Source organism: Neofelis nebulosa, chromosome 9 (genome assembly GCF_028018385.1).
Source record: "Neofelis nebulosa isolate mNeoNeb1 chromosome 9, mNeoNeb1.pri, whole genome shotgun sequence".
In the NCBI taxonomy this organism is placed as follows: Eukaryota; Metazoa; Chordata; class Mammalia; order Carnivora; family Felidae; genus Neofelis; species Neofelis nebulosa.
Genome location: NC_080790.1, coordinates 110,756,687 through 110,778,797, shown reverse-complemented (window position 1 = coordinate 110,778,797; position 22,111 = coordinate 110,756,687).

Here is a 22,111-nt window from a genome sequence, read left to right as displayed (position 1 = left end):
ATTATGGCATCATTGGGTAGTTTCACTGCCTTAAAACTCCTCTGTGCTCTGCCTTTTCATCCCTCTCTCCCCCATAACCCCTTGCAACCACTGATCCTTTTACTGTCTCCATTGTTCTGCATTTCCCAGAAAATCATATAATTGGAATTATACAGTATGTAGCCTTTTCAGATAGGCTTTTATCCCTTAGTCATATGCATTTAAGTTTCTCGGTGTCTTTTTATGGTTTGATAGCTCTTTTCTTTTTAATGCTGAATAGTATTCCATTGTTTGGATGCACCAGTTTATTTGTCCATTTAGTTACTGAAGGACATCTTGCTTGCTTCCAAGTTTGGGCAATTATGAATAAGGCTGTTACAAACATCGTGTGGAGGTTTTTGCGTGGACTTAACGTTTTCTTTACCTTCTTTGGGTAAGTACCAAAGAACACGATTGCTAGATCACACGGGAGGAATATTGAGTTTTGTAAGAAATCGCCAAACTGTCTTCCAAAGTGACTGTACCATTCTGCGTTCACGCCAGCAGTGAGTAAGAGTTCTTGGGGCGCCTGCATGGCTCAGTAGATTAAGCATCTGACTCTCGACTTCATTTGGCTCTGGTCCCATCTCACAGTTTGTGAGTCTGAGCCCCATGTTGGGCTCTGTGCGAACAGTTCAGAGCCTGCTTGGGATTCTCGATTCTCAATCTCTCTCTCTCTCTGTCTCTCTCTGATCCTTCCCCATTCTCTCTCTCTGTCTCAAAATAAATAAATAAACTATTTAAAAAAATCCTTGTTGGGGCGCCTGGGTGGCTCCGTCGGTTGAGCGGCCGACTTCGGCTCGGGTCATGATCTCACGGTCCGTGAGTTCGAGCCCCGCGTCGGGCTCTGTGCTGACAGCCCGGAGCCTGGAGCCTGTTTCGGATTCTGTGTCTCCCTCTCTCTCTGCCCCTCCCCCGTTCATGCTTTGTCTTTCTCTGTCTCAAAAATAAAGAAACGTTAAAAAAAACAAAATTAAAAAAAAAAAATCCTTGTTGCTCCATAGCTTCACCAAGAATTGGTGTGTTTTGGGATTTGGGCCCTTCTAATAGGCATGTGGTGCTGTCTCATTGTGGTTTTCTTTTGCGGTCCCCTGAAGACCTAGGACAGGAACATCTTTTCACATGCTTATTTGCCATCTGTGCATCTTTTTACGCGAAGCGGCTGTTGATGTCTGGCTCATTCTCAAATCAAGTTGCTTGTTTTCATATCGTTGAATTTTAAAGGTTCTTTGTATATTTTGGGGAACAGCATCTTACCAGATCTTCACCAGGCAAATATTTTCTCCTGGCCTGGGGCTTGTCTTCTCATTCTCTCCACAGTGCCTTTTGCAGAACAGAAGTTTTTAATTTTAACGAAGTTCACTTTATCAATTTTTTTCTTTCAATGGATCGCGTCTTTGGGGTTGTATCTAAAAAGTCATCACCAAACCCCGTCTCATCCAGATTTTCTCCTATGCTGTCCTCTAGAAGTGGCACATTTTGCACTTTGCTTTTCATTTCTGTCTGTGATCTACTTTGAGTTAATTTTTGTGAAGGGTGTAAGGTTTGTGCCTAGATTCGTTTTATTTTTTTGTTTGTTTGTTTTTTGCATATGGATGTTCAGTTGTTGATTTTTAATTTTTATTTTAACTTTTTTTTTTTTTTTAAATTTTTTTTTCAACGGTTTTTATTTATTTTTGGGACAGAGAGAGACAGAGCATGAACGGGGAAGGGGCAGAGAGAGAGGGAGACACACAGAATTGGAAACAGGCTCCAAGCTCCGAGCCATCAGCCCAGAGCCTGATGCGGGGCTCGAACTCACAGACCGCGAGATCGTGACCTGGCTGAAGTCGGATGCTTAACCGACTGCGCCACCCAGGCGCCCCTTTATTTTAACTTTTTAAATTTATTTTTGAGAGACAGAGAGAGACAGAGCATGAGTGGGGGAGGGGCAGAGAGAGAGGGAGACACAGAATCTGAAACAGGCTCCAGGCTCTGAGCCGTCAGCACAGAGCCCGATGTGGGGCTTGAACCCACGGACTGTGAGATCATGACCTGAGCCAAAGTTGGACGCTCAACCAACTGAGCCCCCCCAGATGCCCCCCAGTGCCGTTTGTTAAAAAGATCATCTTTGGGGCGCCTGGGTGGCTCAGTCGGCTGAGCGTCCGACTTCGGCTCAGGTCACGATCTCGCGGTTCGTGAGTTCGAGCCCCGCGTCGAGCTCTGGGCTGATGGCTCAGAGCCTGGAGCCTGCTTCCGATTCTGTGTCTCCCTCTCTCTCTGCCCCTCCCCCGTTCATGCTCTGTCTCTCTCTGTCCCAAAAATAAATAAACGTTAAAAAAAATTTTTGTTTTAAAAAAAAAGATCATCTTTGCTCCATTGTATAGCAAAGTCTAGACCTCTCTTTGAGCAAGGTTAAACACTTCACTGTACAATAAGAATCACGTAATGTCTTAAAGCCATAGTTTTTCCTCTGCTGTGAAAAAGAGAGTAAAAATTCCCACTGGTCAGGAACATTGTGGTCACTAACAGGATACATTTGAAAAACCCTTGGCAGCTATTTTTAGTATTTTCCCCTTACAAATAAGGGGATGGGGCTCATTTATTCAGTGGCAGAATGGGCATCAAATTTAATTGTTATTTTTTTATTTTTATTTTTTAACGTTTATTTGTTTTTGAGAAGAGAGAGTCAGAGCATGAGCGGAGGAGGAGAGAGAAAGAGGGAGACATAGAATCGGAAACAGGCTCCAGACTCTGAGCTGTCGGCACAGAGCCCGACTCAGGGCTCGAACTCACAGACGGTGAGATTATGACCTGAGCCGAAGTTGGATGCTTAACTGACTGAGCCACCCAGGCGCCCCTTAATTGTTATTTTTTAAATCTCAATCTTCTGTTTCTGTCTTTCCTCCCCCTTAGGGTCACAATGTCCCTGGGTCTAGGCCCTTGCTGACAGCATCATGCCATGTCTCTTGTTCTGACAAAGGAAACAGGCTTAGTGCTTGAAACTGTATCTGCCTCTCTGTTGTTTTTTTCCCCTTGTGTTTGCATATTTTAAATATTCTTCTAAATGAAATATTCTAAACAGTTCATAAAACAAAGAAGAAACCATAATGGCAATTAGAAACGTTCTTTGTAATTGAACTAAAACAAAAACAAATCACATATCAACACTTGTGGTTATACTTGTAGTTAAAGAGGTACATTTAATGAAAGTTAATATTTTAAATGCTTATATTAGAAAAGGAGAAAGGCTAGGACTCATTTACTTAGCGGGCAATTTAAGAAGCTATAAAAAGAACAGCAAAATAAATCCTAAGAAGTAGAAAGAAGGAAACAAGATAAAAGCAGACATTCATTATTTAGGAAATACACAGTTGAGAGCATTAACAAAGCTAAAAGTATGTTTTTAGAATATGTGAATAGTCAAACCTTGGCAAGATTAATCAGTAAAAAAGATAAAAAACAAAATTAAATATGAGAAAAAAAAAAGATGCAAAGCTAAGATACAGAAAAATTAAAAACAGAGGAAGTGTTCTTAGGAGTAGTTTATTAAATAATAAATTGGAAACACATACGAAATGGATAAATTTCTTTTTTTATTTTATTTTATTTCATTTTTTTAAATATAGAATTTGTTGTCAAATTGGTTTCCATACAACACCCAGTGCTCATCTCAACAGGTGCCCTCTTCCGTGCCCATCACCCACTTTCCCTTCCTTCCCACCCCCCATAGATAAATTTCTTTAAAAATACCACTTAACAAAACAGACTAGAGAAAAAAGAAACTCTGATATTCTATAACTAACCTTCGAAGAATTTGAACTTGCAGTTTAATACTTTCCTTCCACAATATACTAGGCTCTGGTGGTATTAAAGTCAAGTTTTAGCAAGCATCCAAGTAATAGGTAATTCCCATATATGCAAACTCTTCCAGATGATAGAAAGATAGAGAATACTTCCCAATTAATTTATGATGCTAGTGTAGCTTTGATACCAAAACCAGGCAAAGAGAATTAAAGGAAGGAAACTGACTGACTAATCTCATCCAGAAACTTATTTATAAACTCTTAAACAAAAAATTATCAAGTCAAATTCAGAGAATATCATCATGAGCAAGTTGGTTTTATTCCAGGGGTACAGGAAGGTTAAACATAGGAAAATCTCTTAACAAATGAAAGGATAAAGACCACGTGATCATCTCAATAGATGCAAGAAAGGCAATTTGTAAAACTATAAATCTATTCATTGTTAAAAATTCTCAGCAAACTAAGAATAGAAAGAACTATCTTAACCTGATAAAAAGCATCTATAAAATGGTGAAGCAAGGATGTCCTATCTCTCCCCTTCTGTTTAATACTATACTGGAAGTCTTAGGCAGTGAAGTGACTCAAGAAAAATAAATAAAATGTATAACAACTGGAATGGAAAAAAACATTGTATTTAACATTGTCTATGGTGAAAAAATAAAAGGGTCTTCATAGAACAGATTATTAGAAATAGTGAGAGTATTTGGAAAGATTCCAAATATGAAGTCAAAATACCAAATAGGTCAATTTTGAAAGCCAACACCAATTCTGAATAGAGCTAACAAACTATGTGCAAAAACACGGGGGAAAGTACAAAACTTTATTAAAGATATTAGCATATTAACCTAAATAAATGGAGAGTGTGTTATGTTTATAAATGAAAGGACTTAATGTCACAAAGACCAAAATTCTCTCCAGATTCTTCGATAGACTTGATGCAATTTACATCACAGACTTCGACAAGATGATTCTAAAATGTATATGCAGTAACATGGAGTCCCGATCAGGCCGCAGTGAGCTGTGGGGAAAGTTGGAATTTCTAGGCATTCCTTGGCTTTTCCATGTGGGAAATGTGAAATTGGATTTCCCCCCCCCCCCCACCACCCCGCCAGGCACAAAGATCGGTTCCAAGTAGAATTAAACCTCACATGTGCATGGTACAACTTTTACAAACCATACAGGAAACAAATTTTATGATCTGGGAGTGGAGAAGAATTTCTTAAATAAAAACCACAGAAAGCACAAACACTAAATGAAGAGATAGAGGAATTCATCTGTATCAAAACTAAGAGCTTCTTTCCATTAAAAAGCACTATAGAGTGGGGCGCCTGGGTGGCTCAGTTGGTTAAGCATTGGGCTTCAGCTCAGGTCAGGATCTCATGGTTTGAGTTTGAGCCCCACATTGGGCTCTGCTGTTGGCACAGAGCCGGCTCCAGACCCTCTCTGTTCTGCCCCTTCCCTACTCGTGTTCTCTCTCTTTCTCTCCCTCTCTAAAATAAATATTTTAAAAAATCTTTTAAAAAGCACTCTAGAGTGATAAAACTGCCAAAAGCTGGGATAAGATGTTGTGACTCATTTGTAACAAAGGATTAGTATCTAGAATATATACAGAATTTCCACCATCCGTAAGAATGTAACATGCAACTCAGTAAGAAAACAGGCTGGACAAGAAGCAATAACAGGCATTTCACAGAAGAGAAAACTTACATGGTCCACCAACTAAAAGTAATATATCAAATATTGGGTGGATTAAAGAGGGAAGGGTATGAAGATGACAGTGTCGATTAATAAACATAGTTCAGGGGCACCTGAGTGGCTCAGCTGGTTAAGCATCTGACTTCAGCTCAGGTCATGGCCTCACGGTTCGTGAGTTCGAGCCCCGTGTTGGGTTCCGGGCTGACAGCTCAGAGCCTGGAGCCTGTTTCCGATTCTGTGTCTCCCTCTGTCTGCCCCTCTGCTGCTTGCACTCTGTCTCTCGAGTTGTCTCAAAATAAATAAACATTTTTTTAAAAATTAAAAAAAATAAACATAGTTCAGAGTTACTATACCAAGAATAAAAAAATCTATATTCTTTGGATTTATAGAATTTAACACCATGAAAACAGCAAACTTAAATGTTTTTGCTTTTCAGGAATGGGACTGAGGGTTCCGTTAGGCAAATAAGCGCTCCTATATTCCTCTAAAAATATGTGCATGTGTCGCTTTAAAATCAAAGAAAATATTAGGGCGCCTGGGTGGCTCAGTTGGTTAAGCATCCGACTTCAGCTCAGGTCACGATCTCACAGTTCATCAACTCGAGTCTTATGTTGGGCTCTGTGCAGACAGCTCAGAGCCTGGAGCCTGTTTCAGATTCTGTGTCTCCCTCTCTCTCTGCCCCTCCCCCATTCTCACTCTGTCTCTGTCTCAAAAAAAAAAAAAATTATTAAAAAAAGGTTTTTTTAATCAAAGAAAAAACAGTAAATACATCCCACTCTTAAAAGAAGCAAAATGCTAAATCCATCAGAGCAAATACACCACAAATAGGCAGCACAGGCATACAAATACACCTACAAAACTTTACCAAAGGATATTAAAAAAGAGAAGTTAATAAAGGAAAGGATCTATATATATAATATTCTGAAATGGGCAGATAACATTGTAAGGATTCTCTCCCAAATTAACCTATAAATTTAAGCTTTCTCCAATCCAAAATCTTCTTCATTACCTCTCAATAAAATGATCTGGAAGTCCTTTAAAAGAACATCAGAAGAGAATAGCAAAAAAAAAAAGAGTTAGAAAGATTTCATTTATCCTAAAAATTAAGATAATATAAAAATTTAGTAATTCAGAGGCACCTGAGTGCTTCAGTCAGTTAAGCGTCTGGCCTTGGTTAATGCCATGATCTTATGGTTCATGAGTTCTAGCCCCACGTCAGGCTGTTCACTGACAGTGAGAGGCCAGCTTGAGATTCTCTCTCTCCCCCTCTCTCTCTGCCCCTGTCCCACTCACTTGCTCTCTCAAAATAAATGAATAAACTTAAAAAAAAAATTCGTAATTTAGATGATTTATTCCTGGTAGAATGATAGATAGTCAACGTAGCAAAATAAAATGATCAAATGAACTGATCAAAGAGCATTAAAAAGTGATATCCACAGTTATAGGGGAAAATACACAGTTTTGGGACTTGGATTTATTTGAAAACAATGCTAAGGTCTCATATTACACAATACGTTAAGTGTAAAGAAAGTTATGAAATAATTTGTGAAGTTTAATCCCACGTTTGCAAGAAGAACTAAAGTTAAATTTGTACACACACACAAATGCTAAGGATAAAAACAAACGGTAACATTGGCTATCTCCGGTCACTGGCCATAGGTGGTTTTTATTTTCTCCTTTTTATCAGTACTTTCTATTTTTTTCTGAGAAGACATTCTATTTTTAAATTTTTGGCTAGTTATTTTAGGAAGCATAAAGTAGACCTAAACATTTCTGTCATATTTATTGAAAGATTTTTTTTTTTAAACATTCCAAACCTCTGAAATCCTACCACCTATATTTCTTTTCCATTTGTATGACAAAGATATTAAACATGAAACTGTGGCCCCAAATTTGTTTAACGATTCTTTTTAAAAATATTGGCACTGCCTTATTTTCAACAGTTAACAATGGAAAAAAATTGATGAATTTCCATGCAAAACAATAACAGATTATGCTTCGGTTGTATAGAAATTTGTTTATTCAGAAGCATCCATTCTCATCCACTTCGGACCAACCAGTGTTACTATCTCTGGCTAAACACATGTTTTCCTTCCACCACTTTTTCTAAATTGCTCCATGATTTTACAGAGTCATTTTTTTGTGAGCTGAAATTTTCCATGCTTGGTTCTCTACCAAAGGTGATTTCATTTGGGAAAGATTGAAAAAATGTATAGTCCAAAGTGTTCAGTCATTTTTGCAGTTATATAAGGATGAATAAAAACACTCTCTCTATTTGAACACCAATTTAAAAGCCTGTTTCTTACCAGACAGTAACTCTGAGTGTTTTTGGGGGGGAGGTTTAATATTTACATCCCATCTGTCCCCAGATGGTGCTTTTGTCTTTAGAAAGAACCTGTTGTTGATTTCAGGGCTCTGCTTTCTTTGTTTCTTCCCCTTTTTTCAGTTTTTAAAAAAGAGAGGATACAGTATGGTGGGCATTGTGTAGGCCTGGAGTCAGGGGCTGGGCTGCATGGGAGTGCTATGACACACTACTGCCTGACCTCGACCTTGACCATGCCATTCAAAGTCTGACGTGTCTCTTGATAACCCTGTAGGTTGTGAAGATCCCTGTAAGAAAGCTGGCTGGAGCTGGCCAAGCTCTGTGAAATGTAATCAAGTCAACACTGAGAGGCAACTATCTAAAAGGCGTTTTGGTCTCTGTACGAAGCTGGCTTACCCTAAAAAGCCTGTGTTAACAGCATTTGCCTCGATTTATGAAAAACAACAGAGACAAACCAGTGAAATGGACTCAGGAAAACAGCACAGTGAGAATTACACTAGAAGTGGCTCTTTACGGGTGTTTCTTCAACTTTTTTGACCAAAGCTCATGTCCACTGGGGGGACAGTCCCAGAGACATTGTGTTTGATCGCACAGGTTGTGTACTGTGCAATCCCAAGGGATGCCTTTCACAGACCCCTCGGACAATCTCTCCCTCCCGATCCCAGTTGTCAGTGAAGAGAACTCTACCAAGGATTGGAGAGGGAAAAAACCCTCAAAGTTGCAATTTAAGCTTATATCAGATTTTATAGTATGAAACTATGCTCTAGGCACTTAAAAATAACCCAATGATTTTATTACACATACCTTGAGATTTTGTTTGGAAGTTAGTCAAATAACACAAGTTCAGGGGAAGCACATCTAATAATGTGAGACTGGTCAAGAAAATTCAAGGGAAATTACAGTATATCTACTTTCACAATAAGAAACTGGATGGTTTCACATGAGCCCAAATGCATATACGTAGTAAGCTCTGATTGTGGAAAACAGTAGGCCAAAAATACTATTGATGAAAATATGCACCACTGTCGACTGTAGGGTTAACCAGGCAACCACAAAACATAGATGATTAAATAAAACCAAGAAAAATGTATAAAACGAGAGACCCTTAATATGAAACTACAATCAACTCAAGACAACAATAAAAAATGTTTGTATAGTACCCACCGGGTGCCAGACACCCCAACATTTTCAAAATGTTAACTCCTTTTAGATAAATTTCATATATTTATATACATATATATTATACATTTTTATATATCATATACATATATATGATATACATGTAGATTATTTTACACATTATATTTATTTTCTATATTTTTTTCACAAGAAAACTCTGTGAGGTAGGTTTTATTTTCTCCATTCTGCAGACAAGACACAGAGATGTTAAACAATAATGTCAATGGCTTCAATTAATGGCCACCCTGTATCCGCGCCTTTTGTCTTAGGACTTTGTAGCTTCCACCCACTGTGAATACAGGGCTGGTCCCGGGACTTGCTTTGGCCGCTAGGCTCGAGAGGAAGTGAGAAAAAAATCGGGGCTAACCAACCGGAGGCTCAAAGGGGTCCGGGAGAGCTGAGGCTTCCCCGGGCCTCCAGACAGCCAAGCCAACTCTAAACACTTTCCTGTTAGTCACTTCCAATATTGATGATACGCAGACGGGGAAGTCTGCCTCTGCTGTGTACGAGGGCAGAACTCTGCATTTCCCAGCTGCCCGAGCCACATTTCGGAGAACATCAGCTTCACATCCTCAGGACACTCTTACAACATGCCAAGTTACTAGCAGGTTGATTACCGGTAATTATCCCTTGCTAATACCTAAAAATATTTGAAACTGTACATCAGCTGCTTATGATGACAGAAGAAGTGACTTAGTCTTACAGGATGTCGAGCCTCACCAACCAAAGACCACCAGGACTGTACCTGTGGTCAAAGTTAGGTTTATTTAACTTGTTGTCGCAAAGGGAGAGAGCACACGGGGCGGTGGGGCGGGGGGAGGGTTACCCACAGGACGGCTTGTGAAGAGGTTCTTCTTATAGGTTTCGGACTTGTGCTGAGTGATTCTTAGGAGGGTTGAGGGAAGTTGGCAGTTGGGTTTGGATAGGATATGTCAGTAAGTAGTGACCCTGGTGCCATGCCTGTCAGAAAATTGCTGTGAGAGTAGCTCTCAAATGTTCTCACCACACACACACACACACACACACACAAAGTAATTATGTGACAGAATGGTGATAGCTAATGTTCTCGCCGTAATCATTTGGCAACATACGTGTGGCACACCAACACCTTAAACTTACCCAGGGTTATATGTCAATTATATCTTGATAAAGCTGGTGGGGGTGGAGGCGGAAAGTGCCGGCAATCTGGTGACGGGGTGTCTCAGTCATTTTTATCCTGGGGGTGGAAGGACCGAAGCAGAGCTGGAGAGCTTGTCACTGGTGAAGAAGCGGGGGTTATTCTTATCAGCAAGTGAAGAAAAGGGTTTCTTTTTGTGGTTGCGGTATGGCCCCGTCTCTGCCTTGTTTCAGGCATGGAGTGGCCTTGCCTGATTATTGTTTATATTCTGGGAAAGCTGTTTATGTTCATTTGGGAACACTTTGCTTCAGCCTAGCTGTTAGCTGCTTGCTACCAGCTGTCAGGGCCATTTTTTACTTTCCGGGGAATCACTTCGAGACAAGTGAGGGGGACCCCTTTACAAAAGGAGGAGGTGCCCTGAGAGCAGTGCATTCTGGGGCCCCTGGGTTGCACACAGGCATTGCCTTGGATGTCCGGAGACCAGAAGGTAGAAGTAGGGGGGGTGAGCAACTGTAGAGAGGGTGGTGAGCTGGGCTGGGAGGTAGAGGGTGGGGTGGGGAGAGGCTACTGGGAATGGGACTTGGACCAGGTGCCTGCATACCAACCTTACCTCTGGCTGTGATTCTGAGAGGGGTCTTAACTACCAAAGAAATGAGCGGGGAGACACATGCAGACTGCCCGTGGAAGCAATGGAATCCAGCCAGCTGGGAAAGGAGGAAAGAGAGGACCTATGGAAAAAGTTGAGCAGAACCAAGCAACGAGAGCAGCATATCCAGATGAGGCAGGGGACGAGAATGGCTCTGGAAATCATCACCGGCATTATCCCAAAGAAAATTTCCAGAAGTCGCATGGTATTCTCAGCAGCATGCATAAAGACAGGGCTTCTAAGTGTCAGGGGACAAAAACCATGAGATTATGCAAAGCCACCTAGAAATGTACAAGATCGGGAAGGATTTAGATCCTTTTTTTTTTTAAGTTTATTTATTTTGAAAGAGAGGTGGGGGGAGGGGCAGAGAGTGAGAGAATCCCAAGCAGGCTCTGCACTGTCAGCATGGGCCCCTACTTGGGGCTCGATCCCATAAACCACGAGATCATGACCTGAGCCCAAACCAAGAGTTGGATACTCAACAGATGAGCCACCCAGGTGCCCCAGATATAATCCTTGAAAGGACTCAAATGACTATAAATGCTGAACTTAAAATCACATTTGAAGGTTATAAGGAACTTACCCAAAAGGATGTCGGAAAATGAGTGACACACTGAGCAAATCTGAGAATACAGAAAAAAAGAAAAAACAAAACAGGTGAAAATGACAAGAGGGAATACAATAGAAACAGAGGATGGAGAACGGAAAATCCAAACACGGGAAATCCCAGAAAAGACCAAAAACCAATGGAGCGAAAATCAATCCTTCACATTTCCTCAATTATACTTTCCCCCCATTTTGATCTTTCTGAAATTAAGATGCATCTTATATCTTAGTTTGCATGCCATTTCCATCCCCGCCCCAAGTAGTCAGACTACCTTTTCAATTGGTGTCATCTTAGAATTGAGAAAATGTGCTAATGTAAAAAATGTCCTGAGCTAAAGAAAGATCCAAATAATGCAGATGGAAAAGGCTCACTCGAGTTCCAAGGAATATGAGTGGAAAATACCCAAAATTAAAGATTTCTTGGCCAAAACTCTTAGAGAAAAAAAATCCTCTAGGCTTCCAGGCCTAAATATCAGATTACCCCAAAAGAACAAGTGTTGGGCTGCTTTATCATTGCTCTTGAACAACAAGGGTTGGAAGCTCACAGACGTCAAAAGTTGTGGCCTTGGAATTTTTTTACTCAGCCAAGTTGTTCGTATTTCATAGGTACAAAAGATATTGCTGGGACTTTCAAAGTGTATCAGTCAGGGCTCTCTAGCAAAACAGAACCAATAGGATAGAGAGAGAAAGAAAGAGAGTAAGAGATTTAGTTTAAGAAATTGCCCCATACGGTTGTGGGGTTTGGCAGGCTGGCAAGCTGGAAACTCAGGTAAGATTTCCACGTTATAGTTTGAGGCGAAATTCCTTCTCCTTGGAGAAACTTCAGTTTTTGCTTTAAAGGCTTTCAGCTGATTAGGTGAGGCCCACCCATGTTATGGAGCGTAATCTTCCTTACTTAACATCAGCTGATTGTAAATATTAATTACATCTACAAAATACCTTCTCAGCAACATCTAGATTGGTATTTGACCAAATAACTGGGCACCATAGCCTAGCCCAGTTGACACATAACATTAGCCATCACACAAGGATTTGCAAAAGATGTCAGCCTTCCTTAAAACAAATGTCTTAAAGGTATTTTCCAAATACAAAACATATAGTTGAGCAAACCATGGTAAAAAGGCTCAGAAACCAGTTAAAGTAAAAGCCTGAAAACTGTACATCTGTTTCTAAAATTGAATGGAAAAGCCAAAACTATTCTTGAAATGAAAGGGCTCTAGTGTTAAAAATAGTGTAGTAACTGTAGGTTTGATATGAAACCCCAGATTATATTAACGAAAAAAAAGGGAGAAAAAAGGAAATGAGGGTTTTATCTAAGGTTGAGAAAATAAAAAGGCGCCAATTTATATGCTTGACTCAGAATTGCTAGGAAAATATAATTTAAATACTTATTCCCGAACACTAAATTAACAACTAGTCAAATATTTTAAGTGATGTCTTATCTTCCAAAACACTGGCAACAGTATAATCTCACCCTCAGCTTGTGGATGATACCAGGCACTGTAATGATCTCTGAGCTCTGTGTCCCTACATGAGTAATTCACACCTGTTAACAACTAACCCATGGTTCTCAACCCCTGGGTGTGTATTAGAATCCCCCTAAGAGCTTGTACACATCCTGAAGCCCTGGTGGCACCCACGACTTGTGTGATCCCACAATCTCTTGGGATGGGGCTCAGCTACCATTAGTTGTTAGAGCTGCCCAAGCAATTCCAAAATTGTGCAGCCAAGTTTGAGAACCCTGAGCCTAGGCCATTGTCCTTCTTATGTTTCTTTGGGAAATGGCACTTTACTTTGGCACAAAATTGCCCAATTACTTGCCCCTCTACTTTTCCCCTGAGTCACCTTTTCAGTGATCCTTGCTTATTTGGTTACAATCCATAGCTCACTACTCACAGTACAGTCCAAGGACCGGAGGCCTATCATCTCTTGAGATTTTGTTGGGAATTCCCCCCTTCCACAGCCCTGCCTTCCTAGGTGGCCTTCTTGCCTCCTAATTTCCCTTCTTCCAACTTCTAACAGAAGGCTTTTTCCAAAACACAAATCTACTCATTCGGTAACCCCCTCCATAAAAAATGAGAGACTCTACCTCTCCTCTATACTAAATCCAAGGTCCTAAAAGTGGAGTTTAGGGTTCTCTGAGGGTTTGTCCTCTTTATCTTGTCCCAAACGTCCTTCTCAGCCTCATTTCCCACCCTCCTGACTCCTCGTACAGCAGGCCATTTGCCATTCACCAAATGGGATAAGCCCTTTCACACTTCAGTTATTGGGCAAATGTTTTCTTCAGCTGTGAATGCCCCTTGACCCATTCTCCCACCAAGTCTTTCCTTGAGGCTCAATTTAGATGCCACTCTGCTGTGAAGCCTTCCCCAAACCCCCAGTCAAAAGAAATTTCTTTTGTTCTTTTCTTGTAGCCCTGGTTTCATTCAATCTTATATGCTAACTTGTCTGTTTTTCCTCCTAGAATTTTAATCCTTTGTGGGGAGGAACTATGCCCTTTGGCCCCTGATCTTCCAGTGAGTGCTTCTAGAACAGATGTCATGGGTCACATTCCAAATGCCTGTAGGTGAATTCTTTTAGCAGGGTCAAGCCGCCCCACATTCCAAGGACACTTCAGAGGGCAAGACCAGCCCACACTTTATTTCGACATGAGTATTTATTGCAGAGTCTCTGACTTTGGCTTATTAAGCAACTCCTTGATATTTCATGGAATTGTCACGCTTTCCCATTATCTTCATTTCTTGTTCCACACTGGCAGAGTGCTTCCCATGTCCTGACACTTTTTTCATCTCACTCATATTGACACTTCTTTCTGGGGGCCCAGTTTGTTCAAGTCAGACTGAAAGAGTGAATCAACTTTCTAAGAATGATGACTCAACTTCTTTTAAATCTTCGGACAATATAGGAAGCTCAAACTAAAAGTCTAAACAATTGCCCAGGAAGGTTTGCTTGGGGAAAGGGTGTGGAATTTCAGTGTCAACTGATAAGAGCATTCATGCCTTTTGGCAATTTCCAAAGAGAATAAGGCTGCCTGCCTGCCTGCAGGTGCACTCAAAGACAATTAAGGAATTTAACAGAAGAGCAAGACTATCTCTACTCAGGAATCATACTAATCAAGCAGTCACAGATTCCTGCAAGAGCCTCTGTAGCATGGGGCTCTGACAAGCTAGCACACAAGCCAAGCAGTCCAACTGTGACTGCCAGATGCCTAGTGTTTGGACTAAACACACCAAAAGTTGACAGACAGAGGTGACTCTGGAGGTGACAAAGTCCTAGATGAAAGCCATCTTCACGGACAATATATTTTCCCAAATGTTGTTGCCTTTCTGTATAACCTGATCCAAATGTTCTCTCCCTGTTGCAGACAAATCTTTTACTATGTGGTATGATGATAGGATTTTATATGTACAGAGCCCCCAGGGCAAGTTCCAAGCACTAGAAGTCAAAGTCTGTGCTTGTCTTCCACTTCAAGCTCCCACCCTGTGCTCTATCACATTGAAAGAATAAACCATGACCGAGGAAGAGATGAGATCTGAGAAACAGAGAATCCAACCCAGGAGAAATACAAAGGGAATTTCAAAATGACAATAAAAATACATCTCAATGTCATCAGGCCTAATGTGTTATTAACTCTGATAAAAGGAGAATAGAGGTTCCCAGAGGGCAGGTATCCAAGAGAAAAATAGAAACTATAGATTGCTTGATATGAGTGATCCTTTGGAAAATCATACTGAGAAGCTATTGGAAGATGTAGGGGGAGTTAGCAAAGGGCAAAAAGAAGTCTAAGAAAATTAAAAGCAAGTCAATTATTAACTTCAGGAAAAACAAAGAATAAGAAACGAGACATTGTAGTATGCTACAATGCTCAGTTGTGAGTAATGTTTATATAAACATGACAATGTGAACATAAAATATTATTTAGCCCCTAATAGTAATATTATATTAAGACAAATACACTAACAATAGAAAATTAACTCAATGTTCTTAGTCCAAGACCAATTAAGTGGACAAAAATTAACTAAGGATATAAAAACATAAACTAATAACCAATAAGGTAGTTATCGATGGAACTCTATACTCTATTAAGTGTGAGTACATCTTGACAGGTGTACGTGATAATTCATGATAACTGACCTCATATTAACCACCAACAAAAGCTCAATAAATTCTAAAAAGCAGAAATAATACAGAAAACGTTCTCTGATCACATTAAAATAAAACTAGAGAATCATAACATCAGAAAAAAAACTGATTAGAGAATTTTAAGAAGAGCCTATTTTGAATTCTTGCTACTCAAATAGTAGTCTGTAGACAGAATCATCTCCATCCCTCTGGGCTTGTTAGAAATGCAGACTCACAGACCTACTGAGTCAGTGTGAGAAGTGAGATGATTCATTTTCAGATATACCAAATAAAAGCTGTTAGCAATAGGTTTACAACCTATTGGAAATATGTACGAACCCTCCCCCCAGCAAAGATGGAGTCCCAAACTCTTAGACACTTCTTTTCCTGGTTCTTCTTCCCCTCTTCATTTCGTGGGCTTATTTTTCGTGGTCTTTGCAATCAGCGTGTGCCAAAGAACTGAAGTGTCCGAGTCATCTCAAGGAATGTATGTTTGTCCCAATCAGACTACTTTTTGGCCTTACATGGGCATAGGCACTTCCGGGTAAGGCTGTAACCTCTGTAGTACTCAGCCAATGAGGAATTAAGGGAGGGACTTCACACTAGGAGATAAATTGCCTGCTGTCACTGTCCGGAGTATGCCTGTTCCTCAGACACCTGCTCTTGCAAGAACATTGATTCAAGCCTCCCTTCACTGGGCTCTGAGACTCTGTGTCCCTCCTCTGATTGGGTCAGTGGGCTTATTTCTCACAGTTGGCATCTGCATTTTACAAAATACCCAGGGGATTTGCAAGTACATTCATGTTTATCTAGTGCTTTGGACTGAATGTTTCTGTCCCCTCGAAATTCCTGTTAAAATCTAATCCCCAGAGTGATGGTATTTGGAGATGGAACCTCTAAGAAGTAATTAGTTCATGAGGTTCCATGGAATCCTCATGAATGGGATTAGTGCCTTAAGAAGAGGCCAGAGACCTAGTTCACCCTCTCTCTGCCATGTGAGTTTACAAGAAGTCAGTCATCCGCAAACCAGAGAGGGCTCTCACTAACCCATCTGTGCTGGCACCATGATCTCAGACTTTTCGCCTCCAGAACTGTGAGAAATACATTTCTGTGGTTAATAAGCCACTCAATTTATGACATTTTGTTATAGCAACCTGCTCTAAGACACACATTATTTCCAGAAAATGATAATTTATTATTATTTTTTTTTTTACATTTGTTTATTTTTGAGAGACAGAGAGACAGAGCACAAGTGGGGAGGGGCAGAGAGAGAAGGAGACAGAATCCGAACCAGGCTCCAGGCTCTGAGCTGTCAGCACAGATCCCGACGCGGGGTTCCAACCCACAAACCGTGAGATCATGACCTGACCCGAAGTTGGACCTTCAACCAACTGAGCCACTCAGGCGCCCTGCAGAAAACGATGATCATTTAAATAAATGCCAGAACTATGGGTCAAAAACAGATCAGAGCTCAGAAAAATTTTAGCCATAAGGGGTGCCTGGGTGACTCAGTCAGTTGAGAGTCCAACTCTTGGTTTGGGCTCAGATCATGATCCCAGCTTCGTGGGATCAAGCAGCACTTTGGGCTCCACATTGAGCACATGGAGCCTGCTTACGATGATCTTTCTCCCTCTCCCTCTGCCCCTCCCCTGCATGTACTCTCTATCTCAAATAAAGAAAAATTTAGCCTTAGATATTTATATTGAGAAAAGTAAAACAAAGAGAATCAATGCATTAAATATCCAACTCAAAAAGTTAGGGAACATAAACACAAAATAACAGAAGAATGGGGGTGCCTGGGTAGCTTGGTTGAGTGTCCAACTCTTGATTTTGGCTCAGGTCATGACCCCAGAGTCATGTGATCGAGACCTGCATGAGTGCTGAGTATGGAGCCTGTTTGGGGTTCTCTGTCTCTCTCTCTCTCTCTCTCTCTCTCCTTCTGCCCCTATCCCCCCCCCCCACACACACTCTCTCTCTCTCTCTCTCTCTCAAATTTAAAGAAAAAAAATTAAAAGAAGAAGGAAGGACTTCATAATAGTAAAAGCAGAAATTAATAAGTTAGAAAAACAGAGGATTAACAAATTAAAATCTATTTCTTTTTGAAAGATCAGTAAAATAGATGGACAAATAGAAGATTTAAGCAGATAAAAAGAGAGGAGACACAAACACAAAATAAGAAAGGGTAAAGAGAAATAACCTCAGCAACAGAGTGAAGTGTTTTTTTTTTTAATTAGACTATTTGCACAATTTTATTCAAGTAGGTTTTAAATATGCAACTATAAATGAAATTTTAAAACCTGGCTGATATAAATAATTGTCCTGGAAAATATAATTCACTGAAACTAATCCTAGAAGAAATACAAAAACCAAATGGACCAAAGCTATGTGGATTAATTTCTATTAAAAAAAATAGAGAAAAATTTTAAAGTATAAGCCTCCATGCAATCATAGAACATCCATGCAGGCCCAGATAATTTCACATAATAATTCTAGCAAGCCTCTAAAGAATAGAGCATTATAATGCTAGTTGAACTCATTCAGGACATAAGAAAAGAAGAAAAATCTCCAAATTACTGTTTATTTTATTTATTTATTTATTTATAATTAAAAATTTTTTAAATGTTTGTTTATTTTTGAGAGAGAGAGAGAGAGAGAGAGAGAGTGTGAACAGGGGAGGGGCAGAGAGAGACACACACAGAATCCAAAACAGACTCCAGGCTCTGAGCTGTCAGCACAGAGCCTGATGGGAGGCTTGAACTCACGAACCACAAGATCATGACCTGAGCCGAAGTCTGACACTCAACCGACTGAGCCACCCAGGCGCCCCTCCAAATTATTTTTTGTAAAACGAGTATAACATTGACACCAAAAGCTAAAATAAATTGTACAAAAAAAGAAAATGTACACATTAATCTCATTTGCAAATATGCACACTAAAGTTTTATATCAATAATTTATATAACGAAAGCAACTAGAGCTAAGCAGTTCATTAAGAGAATAGTAGCATGATCAAGAAGGATTCATTCCAGAAATTCATTCCAGAAGGGTTTAGTGTTAGGAAAGGAATACAATTCAACATATCAATAGATCTTAAGAGAACGTTATTTTTTATATATTGATGTTGAAATGGCATTTGACCCATTGTTAAATTTAGGAGACTTTCATTTTTTTAAAAAGACTTTCAAAAAGGAAATTAATAAATACTAAAATTAGGAATATGATAAGGAGGCCCACTTCCATTTAACATTGTATTGGAGGTATGACACTCCTATTGGACAGAAGAAAAACATTTCAGGTGGAAACATTGGAAAAGGAAAGGTTAAATTATCACTCTTTGTAGGTGGTATGACTCTCACCTGGAAAATCCAGCAGAGTTAACTGGAAACTTCTTCAAACAAGAAAGACACTAAAATAAGCAGGCTATAAAAATCAATATGTAGAAACCCACAGTTTTCATTTAGAACACCAGTGAGTTCAACAATGTAATGACAGAGATTATTTTGTTTATGGTAGAAAGAGAAAATATAAGTAAGTATAAATTTAACAAAAAATATATAGAACTCATCTGAGGAAACGTTTAAAATGCTCCTGAAACACCCCAAATAGATATAGATTCTCTATTCTAAAAATCTGATAGTTTGAATAATTGACTACCTGCTGTCTGTGATGTCTAATGATTGTCACCACTCTCCCTTGCTGGTCATTTTTGGGATGGACGTGTGACCCAATGCTGGGCAATGAGATATTAGACAGTATCTGCCGGTGTGGGCAAAAGTCTCTCAATATTTAAAAAAGATCTAAGGAAGGGGGCGCCTGGGTGGCTCAGTCGGTTAAGCGGCCGACTTCAGCTCAGGTCACGATCTCGCGGTCCGTGAGTTCGAGCCCTGCGTCGGGCTCTGTGCTGACAGCTCAGAGCCTGGAGCCTGTTTCAGATTCTGTGTCTCCCTCTCTCTGACCCTCCCCCGTTCATGCTCTGTCTCTCTCTGTCTCAAAAATAAATAAACGTTAAAAAAATTAAAAAAAAAAAAAAAAGATCTAAGGAAGATGCAGTCTCTTCCTTTGTCTAGATCTTGTCATGTCTGGATAGGATGCTTAAAATTGTTGACATTGCTTTGCAATCATACCAGAGCCAGGCTAAGTGCAAAGACAGGACAGCAGGATGCCTGGGTGAGATCAACTTTATGCATAGCCCATAATTTTTAATGTTGAATTACCCTGATTTTAATTATTTTTCAATTAGCTGTCTTTATTCTTTTGATTTCCTCCTTAATCCAATTACTATTCAAAAGAGCATGTGTAAAATTCGCTTTACCTTTTATTTGTTTATTAGTTTCTGTTATACTTTCGAGAACATGGTTTGCATATATTCATCTTTCTGACTTTGTTATTTTCCTGGGGCTGATTACAAAGCAATGGAACTATACTGGATCGGACTGGCCCACTAGGAGTTCTATTGAGCAGAGGAGCTGCTCAAATATGTTTCCTCCATGAAAGAATGGATTTCTTCCCCCCCAGATGGTTAGGTTGAAAATGGGCCATGCGAGTTAGTTAGCTCAGGAGGGGAGGCAGACTGGGTAAGTAAGGATGGCCCAAGGGACCATCTTGAACTCCTTGTGAGTTGCTGTATGGTCCAGGGAGAGATGATGTAACCTGAACTCTTCAAATGTGTTTTTTATTCCTCAAGGCTCTAAAAGGTTTTGGGATCTAAAAGGATCTCAAGGATCTAAAAGGAATGGGTTTTTCATTTTTAATAAATTATTCTGTGAAGACTGGCATATTTTGGGCGAAGAGCATGAAGAACCAGGAGCAACACTGACTGGCTCCCTGTCCCTCTGTCTCCCCACCTCAGAGAGCCCCAGCCTACTTTCAGCTGCCCGTATTTGCAGCCTTCTGGGCGAGGGCTTTCTCCAGGTCCCCTGGGGCTCCTCTGCTCTTATCGGCTACCCTCCCTTCCCCGTTTCACTGCCCCGCTCCCCTGCTGGTGTTTGCCAGCCACGCATTCCAAGTTCACTCCTTGCCCTTGAAAACTTGTCTTCTTCTGGGAATACCCAAATTAAGACAAACGGTAATTTTTATGATTCGTTTAGCCTCATTAGTCTTTGTAAACAAGCATTGCTGGGGGAGGAAGGTGAGAAATGTACAAGCTAAGAAGTCACACTTGGATGGTTCCATCAGTATTTGAAGATGTCATACAAGTCATTTATCACATTCTGCTTGATCAGGCCATAGAAATGTGTTTCAGCAAACCTGTGGAGCATGGAGGGGAGACTGCACAGTTCAAAAGCCCCGACTCTATAGTCAACTGGATGTACTGAGACCAATGAACGATCTTCCAGTCACTAATTGCCACAAATAATATTAAATTCCAGCTCCTCCTGCAGGTGTAACTTGGAGATCCGCCACCTGGGCTAACTGGTTGAGAAGACAGGTTCCCTGGGGGCAACCTGTCACGGGTCCCCGCCATGTGCACAAAGTTGTGTTTGTTACAGTGGCAATCACGTTTTCCTTCAGAGAGGTGGAGGCTAGTTTCATAAGTAATAATACCAGTGACAACATCCAGAGAGAATTGTGGTTGCGAAAAAGATCACAAATTTCCTCCAGGAAACATTTACTTCAGGTAAAGCTCTATCTGGGCTTTGTGCTTTTCTTCTGGGATTCCACACTGTCTCATATTTGCCATATCATTGTTCTTAATCCTTTAAATTGTAAAGGATATTTTATTTATCTATCCCCAAGGATACTCCTTGACACTCCTTGAAAGCAATCGTGTTATCTTACCACGTGGTATCGTTGGCACAGAGCTGGTCTCTTAAAAGGAATAAACAAATAAATACAGAACTGTAACAGGTGAAATCAATGGGGAAAGACCTGCCCCTGGACAAAAACTGGGAAACATTTGAACCATATTGAAGCAAAGTTCCTTTAAACCTCACAATGAAAAACAAAGTCATGTTATCAACAAGGGTTAAAATATGTAAATGCCACAGTTTATGTTCAGGGAGGTTGTCATTCATGTGGGAAAGCAAGAGAAAGCCAATTTTAGACTTTGAGAGGTTCAGAAAACACACTGGTCAGAACTCCTTAAAAAATTGCTTCCAGTTGTATGCCAAATAACAGAAAGACAAAGCAAATGTAATCACAATAAAAGAATGTAATGTCATAAAAAGATGAGTAATAAAAATCTAAAAAAACCCCAGATGTCTAAATATTTTTGAAGACCTGGTTTATAAATGGAGTTAAAGTGTTCTAAAGCCTCCGAATCATCCAGGGAGCAGTAAAATACAATGTATATTATATCCTAAATAACAAATAAATGCTGTCATTTTGGTAACGTTGAAAAATAGAATATAGGGACACCTGGGTGGCTCAGTCGATTGAGCATCTGATTCTTGATTTCAGCTCAGGTCATGATCCCAGGGTCGTGGGATCAAGCCCAATGTCAGGCTCTGTGCTGAGCTTGGAGCCTACTTAAGTTTCTCTCTCTCTCTCTCTCTCTCTCTCTCTCTCTCTCTCCCCCTGCCCCTCCTTCTCTCTCTCTCTCTAAAATAAAATTAAAAAAAAATATATATATAGTATAATAGAGAAGGAGAAATGGAATTATAAAAACACTCAATTGGTCA